Genomic DNA, 14,120 nt, shown 5'->3' with positions numbered 1-14,120 from the left:
TTTGACATATTTATTCACCTATAGGTCACTAATTATAGTTTATTATTTTTTTGCTTTAGTTATTCTTATTTTAAAGCATATCATTAAAGTATATATGTTTTAGAAAAAGGTTATTTTTAGTTGCTGTGATACATAGAGAGGAACCTTTAATCTGACAGTTCTTTGCTGCTGTGAAAAGTTTATTTACAAACATAAATGGCCAGCTTCCTCACAGGTCCTTTGGACACTGAAAAATTGTTAAGTGATGCTAAGAAGGTTTTTTCTGACATTGATTATACTGAGGATCTAAATACCCCTTCCATAAAAAGTCTGTTTAATGATCTATATAATACATATAAAGATCACTTGAGGGCCCTATGGGAAATCCAATCCCTTGAGAGTTATATAGAATCTGGGATAGTCCCAAAGGGACTTAGAATTGCTATAATACCTGCAGCAAAACCACGTACCCCGGAATTTCAAACCAAGTGGGAGACAGAGCTAACAGAAAGTTCCATTAGATTAATGAAGCTACTTTTAGAAGAGGAAAAAATTTCCCTGTCTGAGAGCTCCAAAAAATTGAACTCTCTGATAGAGAAAGCATTGGATCAGAAGGAAGATCCTGAATTCCAGAGACGGGATAATATTTTGAAAACCTCCGTTGAGCGCTTTGTCAATAATATAAAAGAAAGAAAACATAAACAATTCAAGAGGGATCTCTTGGAATTTAAAGAACACAGGGCATACAATATAACCTCGGATAAAATAGCTGAAACAAGAGGCAGTGAAGTCTCTTCCTCGGAGATAGAGTCAGAGATTGACTCAGGGTACAAACGGATAAATAGGGGACGTGGTAGAGGCAGGGGGGGAAGAGGAAGAGGTAAGGGAAGAGGGGGAAAATGGAAACAATCAGGGAGAGCTCCAGGGGGAGAGCCTTCAGAGCCCCTATCATCCTCCTCCTCTACATCATCGTTAATTACATCATTAACCTCCCAGGCTGCCCCTTTAGAGACCTCCCAATACGGACTGAGAGAGAGGAGACAGTAGAAAATCGCATTATTAATCTGTCAGACAAGGTATTGACTGTAGATGAAATTTCTATCCTGAAAAAAGGGCTGTCTTATGTACCTGTAGGGAGATTTAAATTATTTTCATGGGTTAAGGATTTACATCTTTTCGTCCGCAAACTTAGGTGGCACAAACACTTTTCTCAGCAGGAAGAAATAGAAAGTATGGGCCTTGGTATAGAAAGACCTATCCTGGAAGATGTCAGAATGCTGGCAGATCTAAATACTCTGAGACCAGAGGAGTCGGGGATTGGCCCATTCACATCTTTAAAATTGAAGAGTGAGAGGATGCCTCCCCCCACTGATTCTCCAGAAATCGACATCTTCCAGAAAATGGTTGAAGATGATCTTAAACATCTAGATACAAGACACATGTACTTTGAGAACAACTTCAATAATATGGAAATGCAGGCTCTGAGGAGACTTGAAAAAGATAGAAGTATTGTGTTAAAACCGGCAGATAAAGGGGGAAATTTGGTTATCTTACCCATTGACAAATACAAGACCATGTGTTTAGATCTTCTTCGGGACAGGGATGGATATGCTGTACTTACCTCCGATCCGACTGATGAATTTTTATTGGAACTAGAAAATGTGCTTGTTGATGCCTTAGATAAAAGACTGATTGATAGGGATGAGTTTAATTTCCTCCTCCCCAATAAACCACTAATAGCGACCTTTTACGCGTTGCCAAAGGTCCATAAGGGGCTTCATCCTCTAAAAGGACGACCTATTGTATCAGGTGTCTCATCAATCACACAGAATTGTGGCATATATGTAGACAGGATCCTGAGAGAGTTTGTAACTGCCCTTCCCTCTTATATTAGGGACACCTCTGACTTATTGCAAAAACTTGACGGGATAACAGTGGAAACAGATGTTCTACTAGCATCAATAGATGTAGAGGCCTTGTATAGTAGTATACCACACGAATGGGGTCTAAAAGCCACCGAACACTATTTAAGGTCTCGAGGTATCCCTTGTCAAGAACATAGTCGTTTTGTTTTATCCCTCCTCCAATTTGTTTTGCAACATAACTATTTCATATTTGACCGTCGTATCTACCACCAACTCAGGGGCACAGCGATGGGGAGCCCTTGTGCCCCCACATACGCAAATGTGACCCTGGGTTGGTGGGAGGATAACATTGTATTTGGAGAGTAGGAAAACCAGTATACATCAAAAATTCTATATTGGGGAAGATACATAGACGACGTGTTCATATTGTGGAAAGGAACGGAGGCTTTGTTTAAGGAGTTCGTATCATCCCTCAACCATAATCCTATCGGGCTGCGGTTTACATCAGAAAGCAGCTCTGTATCCCTCCCGTTTTTGGATGTGCTAATTGAGAAAGACGGAAGGGGGGGCCTTAGGACGAGCATATATAGGAAACCCACGGCGACCAATAACTTATTAAGATACGAGAGTCACCACCCCAACCCTCAGAAACACGGGATCCCCAAGGGTCAGTATTTACGACTGAGACGCAATTGCTCAGATAGGGAGGACTTTATTAGACAGTCGGCTGACCTGAGAAAAAGGTTTCAAGAAAGGGGGTATCCCGATAGGGTCCTTAGGAAAGCCTTTAAACATGCACTTAAGAGTGATAGGACAGACCTTCTAACTCCTAAAAAGAGACCACCCAATAACAACAAACAGATCCGCCTGATAGGCACTTTTGATGAAAGATCAGAACAGGTTAAAAGGATTTTGGGTCGATACTGGGGCATTCTAAAAACTGACCCTCACTTGAAAGATGTGTTATCTGACCATCCGTCCATCACTTTTCGAAGAGGAAGATCCATCAGGGACTTTGTGGTCCATAGCCACTTCGAAAGAGAAGAAACATCAGGATCTTGGTTGGCGAGAAAGCCTATAGGCACTTTTAGATGTGGAGGGAACTGTATAGCATGCCCTTTTATAGACAAATCCAAAACCTTTAAGAACGATCATACAGGTGAAGAATTTAAGATCAGGGACTTCACAAACTGTAAAACAAGTGGAGTGGTCTATTTATGTAGATGTACATGCCCATTAGGTTATGTGGGGAAAACAAGCCGTGAGATACGAAGGAGGGTGGGTGAACATCTAGGTGACATACGACACAGACATGACACCTCTATAGCCAAACATGTATGGGAACAACACAATGGAGATCCTAGGGTAATAACATTTCAGGTGATAGAGGTCATCAGATCGAGTATAAGGAGAGGGGATATGGATAGAAAGATTTTGAGGAAGGAGGCCGAATGGATTTTCAGACTTAAGACAGTGAGACCTTATGGCTTAAATGAGAGCCTCTTATTCACACCCTTTATTGAACAGGGATAATTTACAGTGTCACTTTTTTGGATGATAAAAGGAGGATTAGCTTAGGCTACAGGAGACTAGGAGATGTGATAAATTGCCTTGTTCTCCTCTCCCCTTGTTTTAGGGTATCTATTTGTCTCCAATATAGGAGCTAATACTTATTTGGTGAACATTATGAAGACTAACTATAATTTGGTGACAGGCTGTGATTATAGATTTGTGAGGATGGGATCGCCAAAGACATTCGTCCCATTTTTCCTTTCTGCAGGATGTGAACCGGATAGATCCATCACTTGGTAAGGGAGGGAAAGTCCTCGTGGTTGAGGCCACCCTGTTAAGGAGGTGGGTCCCTCAAAAGGTAGGGACAGAGGGTTGGGGATTTAGATTCAGGGGGGCACCGCTGTCTCCCCCTCTTTTTTGTTTATTCCTATCTTTTTCATTTCCTCTACATAAGCTCTGGAGCCCACTTTACATATGTCTCTGTTAACTAGATATAGTCATATAAAACCTGATTTGGCTGGGAGCAATGATAATACTAATGGGGATCCGAAACAGATACAGATTTAAGAGGAAGGTATGATGTACTCTGGGTAGCTATATCATCTCAATATATTACCAGAATGTTTGATCTTTTGATCTTTTCCTCTGCTACTCTAAGCGTTAGTATCATTATCTTCATTATTTTCTTACAACTTCCTCTTCTTCTTCTTTTTCTATAACCACCTCTTTCTCCTCCTTTTTGTTAAGTAATATGGAAGGACAATGGCTTTGGTGATCATAAGTACATCCAGATCTGCGGACATAATCACAGACCTTCATAATAATTACCATTTAAGGTGTCCTGTAATAATAATAAATTTACATCTTGCCTTGTAATAATAATATATTTACATCTTTGTAATATAAACCTCCCCGATGGTCAGTAGGTCATACTTACCTTGATTGTACACTATGGGATTGAGTGGACTGACCTGGTCCATTCTTTACCATATTGTTTGTAAACATTTAAATCACATGACGGTCACATGATCGCGAGTGGCTCCGGTCATGCGCAATAGGCACACACGGAGACACTGTTGCGATCTCTGTGCTATCTGAGTGCGCCTGCGCCTGATCGGAGTCACATCATAGTATAAACCTTCAGAAGCAGGGAAGTCACGCATGCGTATTACACAGCCGGGTAAACACCGGAAGTGAATCGGTGCTACCCCGGAAATGTATGCCGGCCTGTGTATATAATGGCAGTGTACTGAGCCATACACATGCCGCCTGTGATCAAACAGTGCGCTTATCTTGGCGCTAGGTATCCATCGTTGGTACAAGGCGGGCATAAGATAGGTATGTATCACTACTGGGTACTTTTTTATACCATGCCCCCCCCTGCTTTATTGTGTTAATGCAATGTAGTTTAAAAACTGACGGACATGTACTGCTGCTTGTTTATCTAGTGCTTGTTCTTTGGAGATGCAGTACAATATACTGTCCATAAGTTATCTGCTTTGAGAGTGGCGTCAATCAAGTTTAGGTATGTACCCCTCCTGGGGAGAGTTTCTATAAATATCCTTTTTTTTTTTTTTCATTTCTTTCATGTACATATTTAGCAGTTTTTAAGCTGGTTTGAAAGAGATGCAAATAGTGTGTTTATGTATTCTTTTATTCAGGCACCTACTGCATCAGAAACAATCTTATAACACCAGAGACGATTTTTATGACTGTTGATTGTATCCCATTAGTTCCTTGAGAAACCCCACAAGTTGGGGGGAAACGCGTCGGAACGGATACCAAATTGTAACATTTATCTTATCACTTTTCTCACGTGGTGTGGGGAGAGGTCCTAAATAATGAGTAGCACCATTGTATATATATGAGAATGTATCTAATTGCACCACTGATATATCCGTAGTGATCGATGGTTGTGGTGCATTGTCTCTCTCATAGGGGGCTGCCCATTTACCAATAGGACCTGTGTCTCCCTTTTTTTGACATATTTATTCACCTATAGGTCACTAATTATAGTTTATTATTTTTTTGCTTTAGTTATTCTTATTTTAAAGCATATCATTAAAGTATATATGTTTTAGAAAAAGGTTATTTTTAGTTGCTGTGATACATAGAGAGGAACCTTTAATCTGACAGTTCTTTGCTGCTGTGAAAAGCCCATGTGCCCTATGCCAAATCATCTCCCCTTACCCGTGCCACATCACTTTTCCCCTTCCCTCCTCCCCCTGATGTTCTTCTTACCTTGCCAGCAGGCTCAGGTGCAGGGGCTCTCAGTGGGTTTGACATTCTCCTGATCTCCTCTGCACTGCACTTACTGAGAGCAACAGCGGCGGCTGCGGGCACTGACAAGTGATGTCAGAAGCGTCAGTCGTCAGTGCCGGCAGCCGCCGCTGCTCACAGCCTCTCAGTGAGTGCAGCGCAGAAGATGTCAGGAGAACGTCAAACCCGCCGAGAGCCCCTGTACCTGACGAATTATGTGGCCGGCGGACATACAGAAGCAGGAAACCACTGTTTAAACAGCAGTCTTCTGCTTCTGTGCTGGGGAGCCTGGGGCCCTTACTGGGGTATTGACTGTACCCCCTGACGGCACCCCTGTGTACAATGTAGGGCCGGCACATAAGCCTGCTTGTCCCCTATTGGGTGTGTTTTGTCCCCTGTTGGGTGTGTTTTGTCCCCTGTTGGGTGTGTCGGAGGGTGAAAATATGGACTCTGCCGGGGAATAAAAAACTGTCCCCTATTGGGAAGTGTCCACTAAGGGAGGTTTCACTGTAATAGCTTTTTGACAATCTGTCCGCAGCATCACTAACCACTAATGCACGAACCTGCTCGTACTGCCTGTTAGTGCAGGGGACAATGATTAAAATGGCCTTTACCTTATCCTCCTAGATGCTGCCATTCCCAAAATATCCTTACAAGTCCCAATATGTAATTTAAGGTCTTGGTTCACCTCAGGACTATGTAAAGCCCCCAGTGCACCAAGACCTTCCTTTACATATTAAGATTTGTAAGGATTTCTCAGCAGTGATGGCACCTAGGAAGATAAGGTACATACCATTTTTATCAAGGTCATCCGCACCAACTGGCAATCCAGCAGGTTAGTGTGGGTGATGCTGCTGACTTGTTCCCCTAAAAATTCAAAGGTTCACTTACTTTAGCTCCCTGCTCTGTGAATGTTTACTCAGTGTGCGTATAAACAAAGACATGAAGAAAACTGTTTATTAGTTTAGTTATGTTATGCTAGATCTATCTATCTCATATCTATCTATCTATCTATCTATCTATCTATCTCATATCTATCTATCTATCTATCTCATATCTATCTATCTATCTCTCTCATATCTATCTATCTCATATCTATCTAATATCTATCTATCTCATATCTATCTAATATCTATCTATCTCATATCTATCTATCGATCTCATTTCTATCTATCTATATCATATCTATCTATCTCATATCTATCTATCTATCTCATATCTATCTATCTATCTATCTATCTATCTCATATCTATCTCATATCTATCTATCTATCTATCTATCTCATATCTGTCTATCTATCTCATATCTGTCTATCTATCTATCTATCTATCTCATATCTGTCTATCTATCTCATATCTATCTATCTCATATCTATCTATCTCATATCTGTCTATCTATCTCATATCTGTCTATCTGTCTATCTATCTATCTATCTATCTATCTATCTCATATCTGTCTATCTATCTCATATCTATCTATCTCATATCTATCTATCTATCTATCTATCTATCTATCTATTATCTAAGGATAAGTTGGCCAGCACATACTGATACCAAACTATTGCATGGACCAGGCATACAGGTGCCCGCTGCTAGGCTGAATGCCGTCCCCATGAGATCACCTTACCGTGGTGGGATGGTCCAAACTATTTGGCCAAATGGTGAGCAAAGCACCTCAATTTTTTTATTTTTTGCATTGTAGCAATATAGCATTTCATGTTTTATCTGTATCTTTGTGCTAGCAGTGTGCTGCAGTATTCTCCTGTTTATATCCATCTATCTATCTAACATCTATCTATCTAACATCTATCTATCTCATATCTATCTATCTATCTATCTATCTATCTATCTCATATACAGTATATCAAATCTATCTATCTATCTCATATCTATCTCATATCTATCTATCTCATATCTATCTATCTATCTCACATCTATCTATCTCATATATATCTCACATCTATCTATCTCATATATATCTCACATCTATCTATCTCATATCTATCTCATATCTATCTCACATCTATTTCATATCTATCTATCTATCTCATATCTATCTCATATCTATCTCACATCTATTTCATATCTATCTATCTATCTCATATCTATCTCATATCTATCTCACATCTATTTCATATCTATCTATCTATCTATCTATCTATCTATCTCACATCTATCTATCCCATATCTATCTATCTTTCTATCTCTCCATCTGTCCCCCCATACACACGTGCCGCCCCTGTTCTGCGTTTTTTGCGGCTCCTGTGTAGGCTGTCAGTTTTGTGTTTTGTCTTTGAGTTTCCAGATTATCACATTAGATATTTGGTGTGTGAAATGCGATATTAGCCCTGAGTGTTGATGTGGCATCTGCTTAAATTGTCAGGCGATTTGTCACCGAGGCGCAGGATTCCCCCCGCACAGAATGTCTGGTTTGCATTCTACAAATACTGAGCTGCTAAGAATGAAGGAGATGAAGAATGGATGGTATTACCAGTGATGTGCGGAGTTCCTCCCAGTGCTGCTGCCGGTGAGTGTTTTATGTTCGGTGTCATGAGAAGCTGTACAGAGGTTCTGGGCTTCGTGACACATTCGGGACCTGTTCACACTGTCTGGATTTGATGGTGGATTTAAGTACGGATTCTTTCTTAAATCCTTCTCAAATATTCCATAACCTAAGCCAATGTATCCCAACCAGGGTGCCTCCAGCTGTTGGAAAACTACAACTTTCAGCATGCCCGGGCAGCCAAAGGCTGTCCGGGCATGCTGGAAGTTGTAGTTTTCCAACAGCTGGAGGTACCCTGGTTGGGAAACAGTATATGAAACCACTTGAAAAGCTCTAAGTACAGATTAGGAATGAAGCTGCTCCTTCTGCCTCTATCTGCAGGAAGTCCCAGCATTATCCCATATACCAATCATCAAGTGTGACAGCTGTAAAAAAGGCTCTCAGAGGCTCCTTTTGGGTAGTGTACCTCTTGGTGAGAGATCGGTGACTGCTAGACATGCCCCTATGATGCACTGAAAGACATTTTGCCCAGTTAACAGACTTTAAGAGGGGGCACAAAATTGGACTGAGAGAAGCAGGATAGCTGCTTCAAAGAAATGCCCACAAGATCTTAGAAGGTGTTGGGGGCAGTAGGTACATGAGGGCACACATGGTGAACAGGCATTGGACGGCCCAGACAGATCACCAGTGCAGAGAATAGTTTATTCCACTGACAACCACAGCAGCTCCCATAGCTTCCACCATCTAGACATCGGTGGCCACTTTATTTCACTTCTGTCTTATCATGACACCTCTGTCTCTTAATTTCACCCGTCTCTTTATTACACCCCCTGTCTCTTCAGTACACACCCCCTGTCACTTCATTACACCCCTGTCACTTCATTATACTGCTCTGTCTTTTCATGACACCCCTGTCTCTTCATTTCACCCATCTCCTTATTTCACCCCCGGTCTCTTCATTACACCCCCTGTCTCTTCATTATACTGCTCTGTCTTTTCATTACTCCCCCCTTTCTCTTCAGTACACACCCCGTCACTTCATTACACCCCCTGTCTCTTCATTATACTGCTCTGTCTTTTCATTACACACCCCTGTCTCTTTATTACACCCCTGTCTCTTCAGTACACACCCTTGTCTCTTCATTATACACCCTGTCTATTCATTCTATTGCTCTGTCTCTTCATTATACTGCTCTGTCTCTTCATTACACTCCCCTGTTTCTTAATTTCACTGTCTCTTTATTACACCTCCATTTCTTCATTACACACCCCTCACTGCATCACAGATACCACCGTCTCTTCATTATACTCACCTGTCTCTTCATTACACCCCGTATCTTCATAACAAATTCCTGTCTTCTCATTACACACTCCTGTCTCTTCCTTACACTCCCCTGTCACTTCATTACACCCTCCTGTCTCTTCATTACACACCCCTGTCTCTTTTTGACACCCCTGCCACTTCATTACACACCCCTCTCTCTACATTATACTGCTCTGTCTTTTCATTACACACCCGTCTCTTCATTTCACATGTCTCTTTATGACATCCCCTGTCTCTTCATTACACATCCTTGTCTCTTCATTATACACCCCTGTCTTTTCATTATACTGCTCTGTCTCTTCATTACACCCCTTTGTCTCTTCATTACACCCCCCTGTCTCTTAATTTCACCGTCTCTTTATTACACCTCCGTCTCTTCATTACACACCCATCACTGCATCACAGACACCACTGTCTCTTCATTATACTCCCATGTCTCTTCATTACACCCCGTATCTTCATTACAAATTCCTGTCTCCTCATTACATACTCCTGTCTCTTCCTTACACTCCCCTGTCACTTTATCACACACCCCTGTCTCTTCCTGACACTCCCCTGTCACTTCATTACACCCTCCTGTCTCTTCATTACACACCCCTGTCTCTTTATGACACCCCCTGCCACTTCATTACACCCCCCTCTCTCTTCATTATACTGCTCTGTCTTTTCATTACACACCCCTGTCTCTTCATTTCAACCGTCTCTTCATTCCCTCCCCTGTCTCTTCAGTACACACCCGTGTCTCTTCAGTACACACCCTTGTCTCTTCATTATATACCCCTGTCTCTTCATTATACTGCTTTGTCTCTTCATTATACTGCTCTGTCTCTTCATTACACCCCCTGTCTCTTCATTACACTCCCCTGTTTCTTAATTTCACCCCGTCTCTTTATTACACCCCGTCTCTTCATTACACACCTGTCACTGCATCACAGACACCCCTGTCTCTTCATTATACTCCCCTGTCTCTTCTTTACACACTGTCTCTTCATAACAAATTCCTGTCTCCTCATTACACACTCCTGTCTCTTCCTTACACTCCCCTGTCACTTCATTACACCCCCCATCTCTTCATTACACACCCCTGTCTCTTTATGACACCCCCTGTCACTTCATTATACACCCCTCTCTCTTCATTATACTGCTCTGTCTTTTCATTAAACACCCCTGTCTCTTCATTTCACCCATCTCTTTGTTACATCCCCTATCTCTTCAATACACACCCTTGTCTCTTCAGTACACACCCTTGTCTCTTCATTATACACCCCTGTCTCTTCATTACACATGTCTCTTCATTACACCTCCCCGTCTCTTCATTACACACTCCTATCTGTTTAACCACCTGTCTCTTCATTACACACTGCTGAGATATGGGCATATAGCTGTCAGAGGGAGGGATACCCCACTTTTATTACCAAGATCTTACTTTTACCTGTATAACAGGATGTTCCATTGACTCTTACATGTAATTCTGAAAAATATATGCAATCTCTAGGTCTCTACAAAAGCTATGGGGGCAGCAATCAGTGCAACAGAACATGCTGGAACTTATGGTTCCTTTGTCTTAAAGGGGTACTCCACTGGAAAAAAAAATGTTTTTAATCAACTGGTGCCAGAAAGTTAAACAGATTAGTAAATTACTTCTACTAAAATCTTAATCCTTCCAGTACTTATCAGCTGCTCTTATGATCCACAGGAATATCTTTTCTTTTTGAATTTCCTATCTGTCTGACCACAGTGCTCTCAGCTGACACCTCTGTCCATTATAGGAACTGTCCGGAGCAGGAGAGGTTTCCTATGGGGATTTGCTCATACCCTGGACAGTTCCTAAAATGGACAGAGGTGTCAGCAGAGAGCACTGTGGTCAGACAGAAAGGAAATTCAAAAAGAAAAGAACTTCCTGTGGATCATAACAGCAGCTGATAAGTACTGGAAGGATTAAGATTTTTTAATAGAAGTAATTTACAAATCTGTTTAACTTTCTGTCACCAGTTGATAAAAAAAAAAAAATGTTTTCCAGTGGAGTACCCCTTTAACTCCTTGGAGACGAAGGGCGTACCCATGCGCCCTCAGCCCACTCCCTTTCTACAATGCGGGGCAACACAGAGGCCCCGCGTCATAGCGGGTCGGGCCCGGCCTCTAACAACGGCCGTGTCCTGTGGCTAATAGTGTGCGGCACTGATCGCGGTGCCGCGCGCTATTAACCCTTCTAAAGTGAAAGTAAAGCTCAGGGTGCTGTTCGGGATGTCCGCGGTGATAAGGTGTCATTTTTAACGAAAAATTGTGTCATTACAAAGTAGAATTGGTGGCGCAAAAAATAAGCCATCATATGGATTTTTAGCTGCAATACTGAAAGGGTTATGTTTTTTAAAAGATAAGGAGGAAAAAAACGAAAGTGCAAAAACTGGAAAACCCTCCGTCCCCAAGGGGTTAATACAATAATTTCCAAATTGTATGAAGCAAAGCTTATTTTTGCAAAAAGGACGAGCAGCAGCCAAGATTTTGATATAATTTCTACAATGCACCTATCAGTAGTAAAGGAGCCATTCGATGTCTGTTCTAAACACAGGGCTGTTATGTTAAGTGTCAGCGTATGCACAAGGTCACATTGTATAACCAAGAAAATCATTGTAAGACAAGACCCTCAGCGTAGTCAGGAAATGTTACAGTAATGGAACATCAGCGCCCTCTAATGGACACTAAGAAAAAAGTCATATTTTAGTGAATACTGCACAAGGGCATCCACAGCTTTCAACGTTTACATTTAGAGCAGTGTTTCCCAACAAGGGTGCCTCCAGCTGTTTCGAAATTACAACTCCCAGCATGCCCAGACAGCCGAAGGCTGTCCGGGCATGCTGGGAGTTGTAGTTTCGCAACAGCTGGAGGCACTTTTGTTGGGAAACACTATTTCAGAGGCTGAAATCCCATCTTTAAGCAATCATTTGTAAACATTCACAATAGCTCGAAATAACACTAATACACTGTAGCAAAACCTTACATGTGTGAAGCATAGTCCAATAATTACAATGTTTACAATATAATAGTAGAAAAGTAGATTATAAATAGAATAAAAATAAAAAAACTTTATTAGACCATACAAAGTCTAAAACTGAAAAGGAAACTAAATAAAATTCTCCCAGATCAAGCGCTGCATTCATTCCCTGTCTGCTCCCTTGCCTGTAACATTGCTCAGCACGAGGCAGCATGCTGTAAACACATCTCATTTTTCCCTAATTGTTCCAATAAAGATATATATATATATATATATATATATATATATATATATATATATGTGTGTGTGTGGAGAATTGTTTTGTTTTAAGAAAAAAAAAAAAACTAAAAATAGAGGCTGTAGTTGATTTTTTGTTGTTGCTCATATTATGCACATTCCCCATCACGAGTTCTACCTTCTGTTTTATTCCAGCACAGCTGCATCCATACCGTTTATTGCTGTAACTGGGTCACATGATCACCAGTCTGACCCACGGAGCATCACAGTGCTTAATGTATGCTAGAAGAGTGGAGCTGTGACAGGTAAACAATAATTGTGCCTGGTATTATGGCTCAGTCTCAATCACTTGACTGGCACTGAACTGCTCTGGAGCTGCAGTACCAGGAGCAGCCACTACAAGATGTGTGGCGCTATGCCTGGTAAACAGTGTTTGCCTGGTTTTATGGCTTAGTATCAATCACTTGACTGGGACTGAATTTCTCTGGAGCTGCAGTACCAGGAACAGCCATTACAAGATGTGTGGCGCTATGCCTGGTAAACAGTGTTTGTGCCTGGTTTTATGGCTCAGTATCAATCACTTGACTGGGACTGAACTTCTCTGGAGCTGCAGTACCAGGAACAGCCACTACAAGAGGTGTGGAGCTATGCCTGGTAAACAGGGTAAGTGGTACTCGCTAAAACGCCATGGCCTCTGCAACCAGCCAATTGGATGGGGTGGCAGGAGTTGGACCCCAACCTAGCTGATTTTGATGGTCTGTAATCAATATTGTAGAATTTGAAGACCCCTTAAAGCAATCGGTGTGGTAGATATGGACGATTCCCCCTTCTTTTGCACCCAGCTGTGATAAATGGAACAGATAACAAAGGGCCTATGTCAGATTTCTTCAAGACAAGTCTGCATCCAGCTCTTTTGTACTGCCTAAACCAAGAAAAGCAGCTGTCACACAGCAATAACTTAGGTCACAAAGGTCTGTGGCAATGAAAAGATGGTGGGCCATAAGATAACAAAGGGGCCATGTCAGATTTATTCAAGACAAATCTGTATCCTATTGTACTGCCTGAACCAAGATAGGCAGCTGTCACACAACAATAACCTAGGAAGGATTGCCGGCAGTTGAGAGGTAATGGTGTCTGTGGCAATGAAAAGCTGGTGGGCCATAACATAACAAAGGGGCCATGTCAGATTTCTTCAAGACAAGTCTGTATCAAGCTCTATTGTACTGCCTAAACCAAAATAAGCATCTGTCACACAATAACATAGGAAAGGTTATAGGCAGTTAAGGGGTAATGGTTTATATGGCAATGAAAAGATGGTGGGCCATAAGATAACAAAGGGGCCGTGTCCGATTTCTTTAAGACAAATCTGTATCCAGTTCTATTGTACTGCCTGAACCAAGATAGGCAGCTGTCACACAACAATAACCTAGGAAGGATTGTAGGCAGTTG

General features: G+C 41.6%; 1 long non-coding RNA gene across 2 annotated transcripts in view; it reads left to right on the top strand.

Annotated features, from left to right (window-relative positions):
- The window catches only part of LOC130367116 (uncharacterized), a 45,104-nt gene extending 31,343 nt beyond the window's left edge, over positions 1–13,761 (top strand). For both annotated transcript variants that reach the window (XR_008892085.1, XR_008892086.1), the window contains 2 exons: positions 7,999–8,142; positions 12,867–13,761. This is a non-coding gene — a long non-coding RNA (uncharacterized LOC130367116). The remainder of the gene's footprint in view (positions 1–7,998; positions 8,143–12,866) is intronic.
- The last annotated feature ends 359 nt before the right edge of the window (positions 13,762–14,120 follow it).

The sequence above is a fragment of the Hyla sarda genome, chromosome 4 (genome assembly GCF_029499605.1).
Source record: "Hyla sarda isolate aHylSar1 chromosome 4, aHylSar1.hap1, whole genome shotgun sequence".
NCBI lineage: Eukaryota > Metazoa > Chordata > Amphibia > Anura > Hylidae > Hyla > Hyla sarda.
This window is presented reverse-complemented; position numbering and strand designations above follow the sequence as displayed.